At 36.7% G+C, this 17502-nt stretch overlaps 1 protein-coding gene across 3 annotated transcripts in view; it reads left to right on the top strand.

Moving 5' to 3' along the window:
• LOC145664748 (uncharacterized) overlaps positions 1-17502 on the top strand; it is a 578976-nt gene that overhangs the window by 505278 nt on the left and 56196 nt on the right. The window lies entirely within an intron of this gene.

Below are 17502 nucleotides of genomic sequence, written 5' to 3'. Positions count from 1 at the left end.
TTCGAAGATGTTAAACCTTAACTAGTAGTTTCTTTTTATAACTGATGAACCCAAATTAACAAATTAGTTTATATTCTGTGCTTATATTTGTCATTATCATAATTATCATCGTATGTTTTCTGTTATAATTGGGATTTCCACTATGATTTTTTAAATGTATTTTAATTTAAAAGAACAGGTGTGCTGGTGTGATTTTGGCACACCACATTTTGGAAGATTTACAGGCATATGAGGTTTACAAATCTAATTGAAACCATTACAAATGCTTTACAAGGGATAACATAAGTGAGTAACTTGTGAAGTTGAAAGTTGACTCTATTAGATGGTATTTTCCACCAACAGTGTATTTCTGCGCAGTGTACAGAAGCTGTGTTTTATATTTACAAGTGGAGGGCTACTAGTATATAACCATGACAAGTGCTATTGAAACTTGTATTATTGCCAAAATCCACTACTTTTTACTACCCTCGCTTACTCGTGTAATCACCATCGCTGACACAGCTACTCCCTTCAGATGCATCCTCGCGTGGACCCACCAGCTTTGACATGACCTAACTCGGTTAGATAGAATTTGTTTTTCTTTAGAGGCCACCTAGCACATGTTGGTTTGTGTTATTTGCATTGTAATTTTTATACTTTACATCTGGAAGCCGTATTCATAAAGAATAATTCGTAAAAGAATTGTAATTTTTCAACGATCACTTCTGGTTAACCCTTTGAATTTCATCTATGCCAGGTGAGATATTTTCATGTCGTCCAGTGCAAATCCTTTACAGGACAATAAGAAATAAATTAGTGAAATAATTATATTTTTCTACAATATTTCGAGTGGTGTGCCAAAAGTAAACCTGAACAACTAAATATATTTCTGTCATTTTATATATGCAGTATTTAGTAAGACAATGGACTTGAAAAATTCATTTAAGGTACGTGCAATGAAAACGACTCGCCCCATGTTTCTGCAGAAATGATACATGAGTAAATTGTGTCCCAGGGCCTGTCGGAACTCTAAGAGCTTATATGTTGCCTTTATAAAACAAATAAAGGGAGTTAAAATAATTTTCTTTTTCAAATTTGACATTGTAGAACTCTACTATAATAATTTGTTTTTTTATCACCCGCATTAGAGCAAAGTAATTTATTAATTATAGAATCCATGATTGAATTGGGTGAGTTTCACAGTTTTCATAGATAACAGAGACAAGATTAAATTATGTTATTGTCATAGTTATTAAATCTTGTCACTATATGCAATATTTAATTATTGCAGATACAAATGGTAAAGGTACTGAATCACATTTATTACGAACTATTTGTTAACAAATTAGCCTTGCACTACCACATATAATTTATATTGACTACTGCTTTAGCCTCTTATTTCATGAAATATACTTTAAATCATAAAGACCACAGTTACTACTAGTATCCATCATGCATAAAGTGCACAAGCAAGGCCAGTACACTCTTTCCCTTTCACTTTCAAGTTTGAAATTTATGTAAATTTTATATATTTAGTGCTCATAAATTTAGCCTAATTCACGATTCAAGCAAAAAAACAGATTTGTCCTTAAATACCTATTACCACAGAGATTCAAAATATTAAGATCTTCTTCTTCTGCATTATTAAGGGTATTTAATAGGAGCACCATGAAGTGAGGCTAAGTGTGCTAAAAGTGTACAATAATAGAATTATATATATAGAAATTGAAAGATTATAAAAATATTACAATTGGCGGACGACCCAGTTGCATTTAATGGCCGACATAAAAGTAGAAGTGCCTGAATTACATATCTGAAAAATAAAAAGAAATAAGAAATAGAAAAAAATGAAATGAAATCTGTGAGTTTTACGTCCCACGGTTATGCCGGTTAGGCTAAAGGAGACGGTGATGATGAGTAATGAATGAAATGGTGGAATGAAGAAAGTGGGAGGAAACGGGAGAACCCTGAGAAAACCCACGCACGCGGTGTTTATCCACCACAAAGTTCACTTGGCGGGGCTGGGATCGAACCCGGGACCCCAAGCACCAGAGGTGAACGCTCTACCACTGAGCCACCGCGGCCCCCAAATAAGAAAAAAAGAATTCAGTATAAGCATGATTAAATAGAAAACATGTCAAAAGGAAGCAAACAATTGTCACAGAAGGGATAAAATAAAGTCAAAATCGGGAAGGAGATTCAGCGGGAAGAAGAGGGCCAGCTACTCAGCTGGTCAGGGTAAGAAAGTAGGGAAAAGTGAAAATTAAATGAAATAAAGAGGTGTAAAATATTTATGAGTATATGTAAATGTGTTTGTGGTTAAATGGAAATGTATGACATACAGGATTTGTTGGGTAAGTTTTTACTTTTCATCCGCAAAACATATTCATCCCAATGTGATTTTAAACACAGCGAAAAAATATATTTCACTCGATCCCCTTCTAAAACGTGTAAGATGGATGTAATAACCAGTAACTATATGCACTGTATATCTGAAATTATCTTTGAATAATTCTTCTTCTTCTTCCTGCCCACTATGATCAGTGATAGGGGGGGGTACCTCAGACGGAAAGTCGTAATAGGCTACGAGTGTTGAATTGTTCAAATGGAGAGCGAGTAAAAAACGATTGTTGCATTCCCAATGTTGGTGAAGGAATATTTCGGTCGACAGGTAGTTGTCTTCGTCAGGAAAAGAACTTCTTAGAGTGGATTACATTGTTCGATGGTTTGAGAACAAAAAATGGTATCTGAGGATAGTGAGTTCTTCGAAAAGGAAAAGACAATTAGTGAAGTTTTTCAATACATATATATTGAGTATTATAGGAGTATCCCGTTGAGGTGTAGAAAGTTAATAAGAATTCTGATAGCGAACTAATTGTATGTTGCCAGGATGTGCTGATGGGAAAAACAACCCATTCCAAGGTAGAAAGTTTTGAAGAATTACTCGTCTTGCTATATAACCACATCAATGTATTTAAATGTATGTCGCAGCCTTATTAGCCATGTCGACTACTGCACTAGAAGTTGTTATAAGATAATGAAATTGTATTAAACAGTAATTGGTTTTCAATAATAAAAAAAAAACCGTGGTCATGACTGGAGCCGTAATCCGTAACCAAAATGGCGCAGGTATATAACCCAAATTTGTCCGTGTTAAACACTGTTGTTATACAGTTAAATTATTATAAATAAGAAAAGTAGTGACGCAGATTCCATACACTTTAAAGTTTGTATCCAAAATAAAAATATTATGCTTTTCGAGGATATTGGGATTCGGTTTGGCTAAACTACAAAGGATTATCTCTTATGGAACAGCAATTCGGCAGCTCGCTGCGGAGTGTAGGAAATATCATCTTGGATGGATGGTCAAAAGCACGACCTACCTGGAATTGAAGCCCATTCCTGGACAACGTTTTGTATGTTTTTTTGTCAAGTTTCTTGCTGTTTCGAGTAAACAAAGGACATTTCGGCCCACGTTTGTTTAAACAACACTATCTGAAGCAAAGTGTGTACGGACGAGAAAGCCCAGCCATGTTCTAGCTTACATTTCTTTACGAATGTTTCTTTTCCTTCGCGTGATTTGCTACACTATTTCGCAACGGTTCCAAACTGTCACAATATCAGGGAAAGGCAGCGTTCTGCATTGACTCGATGAGTTCCATAGTTGTTGCAGTCTCTTACTAAAAGGTTAGTTTACCACAAAATGAAACGACTCGAATTGTGTCTACTGGTTTCGAGGGTCCCATCCAAATTCACATTTGTTACGTCGTGGTTGTTCAAAATCTCCAGCATGTGTTCAGTTGCTTGTCGTCCGTCCACTGTCGGTTCTGTCGATTGGACGTACACTTTTTTTGGAAGTACACTTTGCATCAGTAACAATAGATTGAGAGGGTTCACCATTGCAGCTCTACATTGGTGTTTGTAGATGAACGATACTACGGACACATTCTGTATATAGAATATTGCACGTTTTGGCTTGCGTATGCCACAAATACACTATCACTTTTCACTGGCTGGCCCCTGCTGTCACGTTCACTTCGTTCCATATGTGCCTGTGAAACCAGTAGACACAATTCGAGTCGTCTCATTGTGTGGTAAACAAGCTTCTAGTGGGAGACTGCAACAACTCACGGAATTCATCGAGTCAATGCAGAATGCTGCCTTTCCCTGATATTGTAACTGTTTGTTACTGTGCGAAACAGTGTAGCAAACCGCACAAAGAAAAAGAAATATTCGTAAAGAAATGTAAGCTACAACATGGCTGGGCTTTCTCATTCGTAGACACTTTGCTTCAGATAGTGTTGTTTAAACATATATTGGCCGAAATGTCCTTTGTTTACACGAAACATCAAGAAAATTGAACGATAAACGTACAAAACGTTGTCTAGGAGTGGGCTTCAATCCCAGGTATGTCGTGCTTTTGATCACCAATCCAAGATGATATCTTCTACACTCCGGAGTGAGCTGCCGAATTACTGTTCCATAAGAGATAGTCCTTTGTAGTTTATGTTGTCTCCAAACGAGCGCTCGTATCGCGGGTTGTAACTGTGGTTTCCACTGTCCCAAACGGAATTCAAATATCCTCGAAAGGCATAACCTGTCAAGGCGGATGCACTTTCATGCACAGACACTTGCAGTTACTTGTCGCCTATCATTGTCGTGGGGGTCTTGCCCTATTATTCTGTCGTTCGAATACACGTTTGTTTCCCCCGAGTCTTCCACACTTCATCCCGTCCACACCATTATACATATGTTTTTCGCAGTTACGTCATTGGTTTTCCTTTTGCATTTTACTTGACATTGATATATCACACATCCCCCTTCTCATTTCAATACCTTATGCTATATCCAAGATCGCGGTATTCAAGATGGCTGCCAAGTCAGTGTTATAGCATATCAAATATCTTGATTTCATTTTGGTGCTGCCCATCCTTTCGTTTTCGACATAAATGGGTATCTTGCGACGTTTACCTTATATCATATTGTCGCGTGGTGCGTTATGTGGCGAAGCATATCTCCGGTGTTTCTGGATATGGGCAGCTAAAATTTGGCATTTTTCTTCCTTTTTATTATGTGTCCTCTGGGCGAAGTTTGAGTCGGATCTGATCCTGCCTCTTTCTGTACGTTGCTTGTCAGCACTAACTTGTTTTCGTATATTTTCTGTAGCCGCAAGGATGTTCTTGCATTTCCCCAAGTTTTGTTCATCTACACCCCCGAGTTCATGTTCACCCCACCTGATGGTCGAAAAAATGAAAAGTTAATACATGAAGAATGTTTGAGGGTCGCGTAATAACAATCTACAAGAGGTGTTCCGAGAGTTCATTGACTGGCAACAGAGAAACCGATTCTCTGTAAAGAAGTCTATGCTTGTTGCATGTAACAATAGCCCATGGTGTGCTTTGCTAATGAAAGTAAAGTCAATAAGCAGTTGTTTGTTTGCTCGCTATAAAAATCGTACTGCACTGTTATTACACTGACGAGTAAGAATGATATACAGTTAATTACCAGACGAAAGATCGCTATTGAATTTTGTGTGAAGTTACACAAAGATGGTCAAGAAACATTCGAGATGATCCAAACAGATATTCAATAAAGAAACAATGGTCAGATTGGCCTATTCAAATGGTGGAAGCATTTTAAGGAAGTCAAATGCAATATGCAGGATAATATGAAAAGTGGTATCCATTAAATCAGTGAAGAATGAGACTCGTATGAAAGCAGATATATTATTGAAAGAAGATAGTCGTTTATAGATTCGTGAATTGACAGCTAAACTGAAGGTTGGCGTAGCAAGATGTCACACAATTGTTAATGAATATTTGAAAATGTTTCGTGTTTGTGCATGATTGCTGTCACGTTCTCTGAGTGGAGAGTAGCTACTTCGTCGCGGTCAATGTTGCCAGCCATTTTTCCAACGAATGGAACAGTCTCTAAACCATTCTCCATATAGCTCAGACCTTGACCACTGCAATTTCTGTGCTTTTCCAATATGTTAGAACTTACACTAAGAAACTTTAGGACGGACCAGTAAGTGAAGGCCGCCACGTCCACTACTTTACACCGACTTTTAGAAAATAGCGTGCTACATGTGTTTGAAAAGATAGTGCATTGCTGAGAACCATGCATAGTGTATGAAGGAAGCTGTTCCGAAATGTAAACCCATATCAATCCTCCTACTACTGACTCGAATTTTGATTAGGATTTAGAATTAGGAATTTAGATTTCTGGGCTTTTGGCATTTATGGCCATTTTAGCCCGTTAAGTATGGGGGATGACGTCCCTCGGCGAGGCCACTATCCGGGGAGAGGGAAGGAAGGAAGCGGTCTGGGATCTATATGTTAAGTACCACCCCGGCATTTGCCTGGTGTAAATGAGGAAAACCCAGGAAACCCTCATTCAGGATGGCTAACCTGAGAAAGCTTTTATACACTTTTTCGACCGAGTGCCCCCACCGGGAACCAAACCCGGGACAGTTCGCCCGAAGGCGAGATCGTTAGGATTCAAATTTTGAATAATGATCTCAGTTCACTATACGAAATTTCGGAATAGCGTTTGTAGAATCGAGCAGTTTAGCAAAAGATGAATTAAAGGGAAACATTTTGATTTCGTGATGATGATGTTTCGTTTTTTTTTTTTTTTTTCACCATAGATTAGTTAAATATGTTAGAAAGCAAGACGAATGAACTGAGTTCTTTTAATGTGAATGATCTTATTACATAACGAAACATAAATAACACAACTTTTGTGGCTTTATCGGTCAAAGTGTCAAAATCATCAAAAGGGGAATGTCCTGAGATTGGCCCATATATTTTATTATTTGTCCAAGCTATCTAATCATAAAATATAAGTTAACACCAAATTCTTCTCATTTACTGATTACTCGGTGATATAAACGGATATCTATCAACAAAAGAGATATTGTTGCTATTCGATATTGACTTACAGTGGACTAATTTTAGATTTATCAAAGTAAAAGTTCAGATTTAGAATATAAGGGCCTCATTTTGGAAACTTTCCGGTTAAAATAAGCGACTGGGTATGAAAGGGGACTGCGTATTAAATATTAATTTTCGGCAACTGAATATTTCTGCACAATGTAGTACAGTTGTATTTTATGTTTACATAATTACAATTGCTACAGGAAGATTCAACTGAATGTGAGTTTAATGTCGGATCCGAACAACATGAGTTTCAATCTTAAATTGTAATATACTCTTCTTTCCACGGTTTATGAGTTGCATCTTTCATAAAATGTAAGTGCCCCCAGTTTTCAATATATATCGCCACCTGAAAGCTAAGCGACATTCTCCTTGATTTCCAACTAAAGACGGCATATCCAGAAATAAGAGAAAAAGTAGAACACAAGGCTGTGTTTTGATACTTAGGTAGCGTTATTTATTAAGGTATTAAATATGAGAGTAAAAAACATAAAAAAAGTGATAAACTCACTTCGGAAGACAATAGGGTATTTTGTGATTTTCCAACAAGGAGTTTTAAAAAATCATCAAACTGCTTCATAAGGAGTATTTACTTAATAAAGAAGAAACAGTCACTTCGAAAAATGGGAGGTTTTCAGAATATAAGGTTGAAGAGGAATGGAGAAAAATTAGCTAGGTTAAATGGTTAAACAAATAAGGAAATATTCGTAATGGAGGGAAGAATAGAACACTATGCCATTACAGACAGGAAGAAAACCTGCTCTTCCGACAAGGAACTATAGCCTGATGTACCTAATAGATCCCTGAATCTCTCAAAAGCTGCTTTTCCATTAGTACCTTTTGTAGAACAACGTAATTGAATTTAATTGCATTTTTCAGTTATGTTTCGTATAATACATTTTCAAACAAAATGGAAAGACGGAAAAAGTAATTCCATTAAGCAAATATAGGCTACTTGTAAAGCTTAATATCATAAAGTAAAATTATCATTAAACACTTCTTTCCGTATGTTGTGGAAACATGCTTTGTTATTTAGAGTGTTTCTCATTCAACAGCTAGCAACTCATTGGGAAGGGATTGAACTATTTTGTACGGGTTTATATGGTCAACGGTGAAACAACTCTTAACCGCTCAAATACACGAAACTGCTAAAGTAACTCAAAGCTGATGGTACCTGGTCTAAATAGTCTTCTTCCTAACCGTGAAACATGACGGCGGCTCTGTAATGCTCCGGGCCGTAATTTCCTTGTAATCCGTGAGTCCTAACATTACGTTCACAGTACGCATTACTGTCAGTGATTACGTGACAATTGATGTGCAGATGTCTATACTGCATCCTATGCTCCTGATGTTGTTTGCGGCCAATAAGCAATTTTCCTAGATGGCAAAGTGGCAATTCACATTGGTGAACTATTTGAGGTATGGTTTCAAGAAAATCCGGATGAAAAGTTCTCTTGGCCCGCCCAATCCCTGGACCTCAATCTCGATTCTGGAGCTCCGAATTTTGAGCGGATATCCTCATCCAGAGATGGCGTTGGTCAATGAAAACTTGTCCCATGATCCGCTGACCAACTTCCACCGTGACCCATGACCCACTGAACCCAGACCCACTGTGACCCATTCTGACTCCACAAAAATGACTCACTCTACCCACCACTCAACAAAACCCATCGTCATCAAGTCTGACCCATGATCCACGCCCTCCTCTCCACCGACTAAAGAGTTTGCACTTGTAATAAAACGAGACTGTAAAATTATCACTAATCGGAGTTTGAATTTCTACGGTCAAAATCGCTCAAGCACCGAACCTTTACGATACAAAATGGTAAAGTGTTTGTCATTGGATGAATTTAAATTTAACCATTATATATAATTATTTCCTTGTTGAATTACAGATATTTTTCAGTGGAAATAAGCTGATATCTTATTGAATTACAGATATTTTTCAGTGGAAAATGGGATGAAATGTGAGGGTCTGAAGTCAATGTAAAGTAGGCCAATGTAAAGAAAAAAGTGTAAAATTTGACTGTCTCGAAAGCCAAGTAGTTAAATCCTGGTGATAGTATTACAAAATTACAGATATCAATATGCAAAAGTGTCTGAAGTTCTTTTTTCCATATAGATATACACATGTCAGGTAAGTACGATTGAAACAAATGAAAAAGAAAGAAAAAATGGAGGCCTTGAAAGTAAAAAGCAGACAAATTCACCAGTGTTTAGAAGATGCTGTCTGCAATGCATTAATCATAGTGGGTCGGTGGTTCGGAGTGGGTCAAGGTGGGCGGTGGGTCGCAGTGGATCATTTCCTGTTGACCCATTGACTCACTCTGTATATGTTCTCATCTTCTTCTCTGATGGAACTAAGTGATATTGGTTGGTTGGAATGGGGTTAAGCATTCTTTTCAGCAGCGGAACCATATGAGACGTGAACATGACAACTTAACGTGGGATACGAACCACATGAGTATATCTTAATAGCTATAGCTTAACGTGAAATCCGAACCACTTGACCTATTGCCGGAAATCTAACTTTGGTTTCCCACATCGAAAATTGAGTATTGTGTTGCATAAGGAATGGTAGAATATTCTCTACAAACTATTCGTGATTTATATCCCTCCACTTCACAATCAATCAGAGGTGTTCTGCAGCAGTCCGGTAGCCAGCCCAAAAATGTAAGGGGGGCCCGGCTGAAGTTAGAGGGGGCCCGATCCAACCATACTATAGTATATCATCGTATTATAGTTCATTTGCAAGCCTACCGTGAAAATTTTAGGAAGGGCCAGTGAAAAGTAAGGGGGACGGCCCTCTAGACCCCCCTGGATACGGGCCTGTTCTGCAGGCTAATGATGTCAGGCCTTGGCGGATTTAGCTCGGGACAGTGGGGACCTAGGCATTCCAGTTTTATCAGTGACAAAAATAATTTAAGCTATTATTTATATATTTTTGAAAGTTTGTAGGAAATTGATGATATACGTATCATAGTCTAGGTTCTGACTAACTCCCCCAGTTTTTATTTTCTAGATCCGCCACTGGTGTCAGACCATATTAAAACTTTCTCTCCTAGGCTTATGACAAATTTCCACTTCATGTCAGTTCAGTGTATTCTAAAAAGATGTATATCAGGTAGAGAGAGAGAGAGAGAGAGAGAAAAAAAGAGCTTGGCTTCCAAAACATATCGCAAAGAAATCACTATTGTTATACCACATTGACTTGATCCCTAGTCTTCCATTGCAAGCGCTGCTATCGGCTGAAGGAACTCCACTCACTTTCTCTCGCTTAGCAACAGCCGAACCCTTATTGGCTCAACACGAGGGTGTCAGAGGGTGTGAGCTTTAGTTCGCATTTTTGCCACGGCTCAAGACATTTTGGTAGCACAATAGGTATTTTATTTTAAGATAAACACAGTATTTATTGGTATTGTTGTGTGGAATTGCTATAATATTATAGAAGACTACTCGGAATTCGTCCGTTCTTATAAATAAGTTAACCTGAGTCCTACTTGGGCGTAGCACTGAGTGTGTTAATAAGATAAATTACATTTTCATCAGGTCTGTTCATGATTTTGATAAAGCTTTTTATACTGAAAGAAAAAAAAATATGTAAGGACTTCTGCACTTGGTGAACCGGATATAAGTTGTAGTAAGTTTATCAGTAATTTATGATTGATTTTCAAAATGTCATTAACCTCTTTTCTATAATAAATTATTTCCTAATCACTGTAAGAAATGACTAAGGCTACAATTGCAAAGTAGCTGGAAATACTTGGTCACATAAACATGCTTTCACTTCAACGTAAACACTTCATGATAATAATTCTTCTTTATTTCTATTGTTCTCGGACTATTACGTAAAGGATTCACACTAATAACCATTATCTTTTGAAATTCTTTAGTCAATGATAAGATCTATTACTATTTCCTTGAAGAGTAATCTTATAAGATTATATACCCATTGTGTCGAAGTGCTTAAACTATGTCCAACAGACATTCTGTAACTCAAGAAGGAACACGGGCTCGTATTGCACGTCAGAAAGATATTACAATAGCGATTCATGTTCTGTGAAAGCAGAGGTTGCAATATTAAATATATGTTTTGCACACATGGGCGGTCTCCCTGACTCAGAGTGTTACTTCAATATTTAGAAAATACGCACACAAAAATACAGTATCTCCTATATTTTCGTGTCTCTTGATTTATTTTCGCTATTATTGCTATGCATTTAAAGTTCAGTTTCAAATATCGTGAACAATTACTGCCCAATGTAAGTTTTTTTTTTTTTTTTTTTTTAATATTTCTCTACAGAACTATATTATCTGAATATTATAACATGTACCGCACGCATAAACTATATTTTAATAATTATGTATGTTTCATTTCATTTTTGGAATCAAAAGCACTACTAAATTCTGAGGGTGCACTTCCAATAAAATAATATAACAATCCATGGTACTTCACTTGTTATAGGATGAAAACAAACAGAGAGTATTTAATGATGAGTTATTCCGGGGATAAAAAAAAATAAATAAAAATAAAATATGTTATTTGTAATTTTCAAAGGTTTTATATTTTATTGATTTCCTCTATATTTCCTTTTGGATTGCCAGGTTTATATTTATATATATAATACATTACTCCACTTTTCTGGGATCCACTCACTGTGAGCTATACACTTTGTAGCACGCGTTACTACTGTATTGCGTGCTTAACGTTACTGTAGTGTGAGGAGAATCCATCTAGCGAGTCGGCGCGCATACAATGAGAACTATCACCAATTAGGTCATGGGCCGCGAAAACTATGGATTCGATAGTAATATCGGTTGTTTTCGATCATTTTTATGTCTTCCTCTCCCACTCCCCTTTCGGTGTGCTAGAGGTTTTATCCCGACAGTACTTTTTTTTTTTCAGACTGTAAGCAATATGTGTACAAAAGTTTGGTTATAATTGCTCCAGGCATTCCAGAGTTATGCTGGAACGTATACACACACATACGTAGGGGCCTACATATATCCATGATTTTTATATATAAGCGTTTTAAGGGACGACGTGGATTCCATTACGTAAAGCTGACAGATGAACATGCAACAAGATGTTGCTCCTGCTGAGGCTTAGAAAATTTTCAGCAAAATTACAAGATGTAGCTGGGAAGCACGATAACACAGTGTCGCAAGTGTTCAAATCCCGATGTAACAAAGTAGTTCTGGAAGCAAGTGCCAAGTAAAGCATATCTATTATTAAAAAAAAAAAAAAAAAAAAAAAAAAAAAAAACAGGACTTTAAACGTTTCAGGACAGGCACACATTACAGTTACGATTAAATGCAACTTTTAGATAATAAAATATTGCTTCTGTTTGTTTAACGCTCTAAAATTCTGTGAACACTTAGTGTATGGCTATACGAAGCTGTGTTTTGGATGCGTTATCCGCCGCAGCGAACGCGACCTAGGTGGCTACTCAGTAATTTTACTTTCGCCAGAGTTATAAATCATACTGTGAGCCAGTCAGGGTTTCCAGGCTTTACTGCCCTTACTCTGAATCGTGCGAATTACGAGAAATTATCCCTTTAGGTGCTACATATATTTCTCTGTGATTAGCTAATTTTTCGTAATTTCCTTGTATTTTTATGAATTTTCTTTTGTTATACACGCACACACTTTATAATAGTAGTGTTACAATACTCTGCACAAAGCATCTTCCAATGAGCTGTTTGTTACTAAAATCCTTGCCTGGCAACACGTCTTTCCTTTTTCCCTTTCTTTCGAAATCTTTTACTCATTCCGAAATAACAGGTGATCTATTGTTACGAAACGCACCAATTACGATCGGGCCAACGTATTCTGTGCGTTTTCATTGCTTTCACGTTTGCAATGCATTGTGATTAGCTATCCATAGTCAACGTATTCCAAGCATACGTACGAGCCATAAAAACGTGTTCCGAACACATCGAATAGCCATGTACTTAAGGATTAATCTAAGGAGGAGCTAACTGTCGGGTGGCGGTAAAAAAGAAAGAAAGAAAAAGAAAAGGAAGGAGGAAAAGAAAGAAAGAAAAAGGAAATGAAAAACTTGAAAGCACGAGTTGTATTTAGATCTTCTTTTGGAATAATCTTCACAGTGAACTGAAAATTTGCTGTGAAGAGATCAATGTGCCTTTAGAAGTTCTTTTGTTCCTAGACAACGCTATGGAACATTCTCATGGCATTAGAATTCCGTTTCGTGTCGTACCTCACGAAAATTATGTGTCGTCTCGTCTCATCTCGGAAAAGAGAGGAAAGTCGAGACGGGAAGTGGGTTAAGTTCCAAAGTTGGGCGTCTGTTTCCATCAAAATTTTTAAAATTTACAGTAAAGATATGGATAGTTTGATCATTTGTGTGCTTCATAATATATAAGAGTCTCGAAAAATCTATTTATTTGTTATATATAAGCGACTATAAACATGGGACTATACAGCGAGCGGAGGGAACTACTTGGCGCAAGGTAACCGAACAGTTGCATTGTGGGAAAGAAACGAGCATTTATGTTATCAACATGGCGAATGTACAAGAGCAATGAACTAACAGTTTTAACATTTGTGAAGCAATACGTTGATAAGGAGCAAAATCTTTTAAAAGTTTGTGAAGAGCACGGATTAATGAACTTAATAACAAATTGCAGAAAGTGTGCAAAGGAGATAACAGCGAAAAAACGTGGCGAAAGCGGACGCCCAACTTCGGAATAAATGCCTGAAAAATACCGTACCTTTTTTAAGTTTGAGACATCTAATATTCTTACTTTTTTAAAAAAAATCTGAAAAACAAAACGTGTTTCTCGAATTTTTTTTTCGATCGACTTTCATGTAGCATATTTAAAGTAGCTTTCATGTATGTATATACAGTATTTTTCTTCATCATATAAAGTTAAGTTTCTTAGAACCAAAGTTAAGTGTTACCAGTTTTTAAAAGTAAACAACATAAATTAATGAACTATTACATAATAACATAGTACATAATGTAACCAAGTACGACAATCCATCGTTTTAAGAGTCAACTTCCTGTCTACGGAATTAAAAAAAAAAGGAAAATTAGTTTCAAGGATGGAATATCGTAAAAGATAAATGTGACCAAGGTTAGGTGAGTTACGACCACCATTCAGAAAAAAAGCAAGAAGTATTACATCTATGATTCGTATCAAGCATGTAGTTCAAACTCATCCCGACAGATGGCACGCTCGTGTGAAAGGCAAATACAGTAAATGGAAGTTATACGAGTATTGATATAGCAGCCATTTTAGAAGTATCTGGGAATTTTTGAGAGATTTTGATTGGCTAATCGATTGTCCCAGTGTTGCTTATTGGCTTTTTATTCCCGATTGGATTGTCTTTCCGTCAGTGGCTCAGTGGTAGTGCGTTCACTTCTAGTGCGTGGAGTCCCTGGCTCGATCCCAGCTCCTACTAAGTGGACTTTGTAGTGGACAAACACCGTGTGCATGGTTTCTCTCGGGGTTCTCCCGTGTCTTTCCACTTTATTCATTCTACCATTGCATTCATTTCTCATCATTACCACTTCCTTTAGTCAAGCCGTGGCATAATCGTGGCACGCAAAATTGAAATATTTTAGTTTTACTCTGCAGGCAGGTTGTGTTATACAGGATGGCCCAAAAATAGCTATGTACTCCCAGAATGATCAATTCTCTGCTTTTTATATGATTTCTTATTGTTATGTATCAGGTAGATTTAGTTTCTTTATTTTTTGTTCTTAATGTCATTTTACTTAATCTTACACGTGAAGAAAAAGGAAGGTTACTAGTAAACAAGAAAAAGGTGGACAGTAACCAAGTTAGTTTGTCAATATATGGACAACAAAGTTTAGTGTCCCAGCCCACGTTCAAATTTAAATTTTTCCCCATTGAATATTGAACCCTGTATACCAAGAGCGCTCGCTAACCACTTGAACAGCGTAGGGAGCTTAGGGCAGTGGTTAAAACCTTTTCTTACTTATGACCAGAGCCCAGATCTTGTTGATTTAAAATTTTCTAAAAAGTGACCTATAAAATGGCACTAAAATTCCTGTAAAATGACCCTAAAATTCACAAAAATTGAGCTTAAAACTTACTTTTTTCTTAAACGTTTATTTCGTTAAACATCGACTTTTTTTTTTTTTTTAAAAAAATATTCATTGGATTTTAATTAACATTTCTCAATGATATTCAGAAAGGTTTGTTTCAGTTAGTTGCAGTCCATTGATCGTTTATGTCTACTGATCAGTGCATTGTACGTACTGAAAGCGTCAATTCACTCCCGAGTTGAAACTAGGAAGCACTCTTAAACAATAAAAGTTCGCAAGTGTATACTACAGGAGAATAATAGATAAGTCATCATCATCATAGGTATTCTGCCTTTATTAGCAGGTCACTTGCCGCAGCTGAGAAACTTCCATGCTTCACAGTTCTCCTAACTTCTTCGTCTTCGCGTATGATCTTTCTGTTTTTATATCATCCATTAATTGTAGTCTTCTTCGCCCCCTCCCTCCCTTTCCCGACACCATACCCTCTAAGACGTCCCTCATGATACAATCTCTTCTTAGGCAATGTCCCAACCAGTTTCTCTTCCTCTTCCTAATAATATCTAAAAGTGTTCTTTTCTCACCCACCACTTATAACATTCTCTCATTCGTTTTCTCCATAAAATAATAGAAAAAACCAGATAAACAATAGATAACCATAATAGATAAAAAAAACCTGTTTAAAATCCTTGTACGCCTTCTAATCCATTTTTAGTTATTCACGTGATCACATCCTTTGTGGTCAACATTCCAAAACTATCTGTTTGGGCACCTACCAACCCCCACCTTTCATCAACCAGCTACAGCTTAGTTTTCATTAGCTTATTAAGAATGCAGTTTTTCCACCCTAATAGTCAGGATGTAATATACCATTAAAGTCTAATGTGATGATGTTTTTAATAGGAGGGTGCCCGAAATTTTTTGCACCGACTGTACTTGACGTTTAACAAAAAATTTCTGGCTGTTCATATAATTCGTAATTTTGTTTGTTATTCTATTTCAAATTAACATAGAAAACTGTAAAACTTCATTAGGAATTATAGTTGTGGGAATCGATATCTTTATTTATATATTAAATTAGTTATAAGTCTTGTATATGGATATGTAAATGGATTATTACAAGTCTTACGGTGTCAGTGCTATCTGAAAATATAGGTCCATCATTGGACGGAAATTTTCGAATAAATAACCAATCTAAAATTCGGCAGAATTTTCTGGACCACCCTTCACCTCCCTTTTAGATATCTATGTCCTTCTGATATCTAGTTCAATCCAGATTTTACCAAAATTTATTCGTTTCAAAGCCCCACCGCCAAAAAATGCTTTGTTTTGATTGGAGGATTCACCCACGCTATGATGTTAGAGCGCGATTATTCCGGTTCCCTGCCGAGAATATATTGTACAGCAGACCCAGATCTTCCCAGCATATAAAAGGTAGAAATTAGCTGGAAAAGCTGCATTAACAAGGTAAATCTAGTATGATAATGGAATAGAGACCATCCAGGAAGCTACGGAGCCATAATTCACTAAATTTCATAGTAAAAAACCGGACTGAAGACATGAAATAGGAAGTGTAATTCAGGGACGCCATGTTTTGCAGATACAATTAGTGATGGACAGGTTCTACCATGTGAAATGCATCAGTTTATTAGTTGTTTCTAAAGATCCATAAACGGTTTCGGAAAGTAGTGTTTTCTCCCTTAAAATTTTCTCATCCTGAAAATTATTCCTTTTAGAGTTACGTAAGGCCTGCCCCACTGCCGTTTGTGTTCGTGTATGTAGTGAATGTGATTTCTTTTTGTACTTATTTAGTAGTAACATGGCGGTATTTAATTTCGTTGTAGTTAGGATAGTGATCATAATGCACGTGTAAAGTTCAAGAGGGCTCCTGTTTACTCCCAACTTGGGGGTACAGCTTCCAGCCGGGATGGGTTGAACGTATAGTTATCATAAGGTTCTTTTCCCTTCAGGAAAGGGGCCTATATATTTTTTTCAAATAAATAGTTTGGGTATTAACTAAACAGGTTGAATTAAGAATGTGATTTAGTGAATACAAGGGCCAATTGGCCCTGTTCCTTTCTTTCCCTTTCCTTTCGTAAACCAATAGAGCCGATTTCAAAGAAAATGGTAAAATCTGAATGTTGTTTATGTGAGTAAATAGTAATGATTAATATGTATTATAACATGTATTAATGTAGTTTGTAGTTATGGATGTGGCATGTATGTGTTTGTAATGTAGTATCAGTAGTAGCAATTGTAGTTAAGTGATGAAAGAGTGTGTGGAATAATGAAGTATGGACAGTGTATCATTCGTATTCGATCAATAGCTAAACGCAACATACCAATCTATAGTAATATTAGAAAATGAGAGTGTCGTAGTATCAAAATTCCGTGTGCAAGGTCACATTCATTGGTTCAAGGGTTGATCATACCGTCGCTAGCCCCCTAGTGTCAAAATTCAGTACTAACCATCATTCCTATGTCGATGTTCTTAGTGATTTAGTTTGCAAGAAATTGACCTTTCTTTTCGAAACAAAACCTAGTAAATA

This window comes from Thermobia domestica, chromosome 1, assembly GCF_964235325.1.
Source record: "Thermobia domestica chromosome 1, izTheDome1.hap1.1, whole genome shotgun sequence".
NCBI classification, from domain to species: Eukaryota; Metazoa; Arthropoda; class Insecta; order Zygentoma; family Lepismatidae; genus Thermobia; species Thermobia domestica.
The sequence above is the reverse complement of the archived record's forward strand: the minus strand, read 5'-3'. Positions and strand labels throughout refer to the sequence as shown.